Below are 2,686 nucleotides of genomic sequence, written 5' to 3' on the forward strand. Positions count from 1 at the left end.
CTATCAAGCAAACACTTCAAGCACAACAAATCAAGATTTTTATTAGGGGCAATAAACTCCAGCATCCAATAGAAGATGAGAAGACTAGAGATTTATGAGAAATGTTAACGGTGGCGTAATTTCCTCCCCACATGGTGTGATGTTTTTGGATTTAAGGTGATAATATGCGCTTTAAACCAAAATGTAATCCTCTTGACCGTAAACATGCCAGCAGTAGAAACATCTGTCCATTTGGCTCTTAAAAAATACTTACCATGGAATTTATTTCATTACAGAAATCCTTAACTGTTACAGCAGAAAGAAAGTCCTAAAAAAAAGGTATTTAACTTATTTTTCGCAGCCACTTTGTTTGGTTCGATTGAACAAAGAATTATCACCAAGAAACGGAAGCATGTTTCAAATTCAACTAACAACATAGTTTTTCTAATTTAATAAATGAAGTTGGGGAAATATGCAGAATAACTTAGACCGGGGGAGAGAGGAGGAGGGTAATTTGGCACGGTGGGAAACAATATGGTATGGTGAGGGTAGAGCGGGGGATCAGGGATAAACAAACAAACCTTGACAAGGGCAGCGGTGGAGGATCAGCAAGGGGGGGCAGAGAGGTCTGCGGTCGGGTGCAGGCAGCCTCGTTTGAGAGGGGGGCTTGCCAAGTACCGACCCTGAACTGCGGCACTCCGGTGCTGCCTGGCTGCACTAAGCAGTGGCTGCCAGCACGCGCTGATTTATCAGGGGGGCAACGCCAGCCGCCACCTCGCTCTCCCTCGTGCCCTCCCTTTATAAAGAGCCTCCCTGACGGCTCTGATAGTGCAATCAGGGCTACGGCAGAGCCAAGGCAATTTCTCCTTCACTCTTTGATAACCCCGTGCCTCATTGAAAGCCAATAGCGATGGCAGCAACAACAGCTCAATTGGAAAGAGTTGCTGCATTTTGAAGGGGGGGGAAGGTTACGCCTTGACAAAATGACGGGGGAGTGAGGCGATGTCTGTCCCACTTTATGTGAAAGGGTCATTGTCCTCCAACAGGTGGCGTGATTCCTGAGTGGCCGCTGTCCCTCGGTTAGCTCGTCCTGGGGACGGACAAAATGTGTTTTCTTTTTTTCTCCAACATTGACATTCTGACAGAATGGCCGGAGTTCACAGTTATTGTCCATGCTGAACAATAAATAACAGAGTCTGAAGCTGTGCTATTAGCAGTGGTGTACTCTACGTGATACACAGGTATACGCCGTATACCCTCTAGGAAAAGTCAAGGATTTCCCTTTACCCACCAACAAAAGTGCGATGGTACGTAACAACATCGTTGTGACAGAATGTTCTAACTGTCATTCATAAATTCACCCCATCTGAAGGCAGTCACGTCACGTCTACCGCTGGAGATGACCAACCAAAACTACAGCGATCCTCGGTCACTGACGGATGGACGCCCCCCCCAGTATACCCACTACAAAAATATAGACTACACCACTTGCTAGCAGGCTGTGGAAAGGCTGTACTTAGATGTCTTTGTGCTAGCTGCTAACATCAGTATGCCGCCCTCATATAACCTCGAGGTAGGTGTATTTGAAAAGAAAATAACCCCAAAGTTGGTAATATTCATCCTCTGGCAACCCTGCAGGTTACATAGTTGAGGGTTTTATAACCACCTTCTCTTGTTTGTGGGCAAGACGCTGAGCACCAAATGGTGCCCAATGGTTCGGTCAGCAATCAAGAGCCTAGTTCTTAAACCGTTTTGTATCTGTTGAGATATTTCGGTCTGACGAAAGTAGGTGACCGGGGGACAAAACCATCTTTAAAGTGTCGAGTTGCTTAAAAGATAGTTCCACATGAAGAACAACACCCGAGATGTGAGCTTTATCAAAGCATGGCCCACTGACGACCAGTGTACCGTTTGAATCATAGACAATAGCTATTCACACGCCTCTGATACAAATATTTGGTACTTGGCATGAAGCAAAGGATTCTGGGGATGTCATATGAGATATTTCCTTTCAAACAGTTAACTGTCTGTGTAAAAAGTGGAATAAAAAACATTCGGACCACACAAACTTTTATGATTCGAGTGGTTTGAGGTTTTGTGTTGATATCGCCAAGCTGGTGATGATTTTCTTTGATACCAGACTTGACTGCGAGATTGCTCAAGCCTGGTGTACATCAGTCTGTTTGCACTGTTTGCACCTTGTATTGATTCTTCTAATATTTTCACTCCCAGATGTGTTTTATCTGTGTGGGGCATTCAAGTCATGGTACACTGTTTGAGTGCTGAAATAACGTAGGAAGTCAAATATTGTTTAGCGGGAAGTCACAGAACAAAAGGGATTTGCAGAAGGGGAAAGGTCTTTTAGAGCAGTGGTGCCCGATAGGCCTGATATTGGAAAAAGAATCGCGTTCGGTGACCACGCATGCAGCGCGGGAACTAACAGAAAGATCGCCATGATTTGGTTGGTTAGCAAAGCAGTTTTCAGAGATTAAGGGGCAGACGACAACATTTTGCACATCATCGAGAGGATGCAGAGGGGGAGATGTCAGAGTGTCAACGAGTTCCAGATGATTACAAAATGACATAACTTCAAGGTATTTTAGAGGTTGCAAAGGATAAAGGCAGCGTGGCATCATCAGGTTACAAAAGGCTAGACAAAGTTTCAGAGTGTGAGGAGCTTGCAGAGGATGAGCTTTACAAGAGGATT

The sequence above is a fragment of the Gasterosteus aculeatus genome, chromosome 8 (genome assembly GCF_964276395.1).
Source record: "Gasterosteus aculeatus chromosome 8, fGasAcu3.hap1.1, whole genome shotgun sequence".
Taxonomy (NCBI): Eukaryota; Metazoa; Chordata; class Actinopteri; order Perciformes; family Gasterosteidae; genus Gasterosteus; species Gasterosteus aculeatus.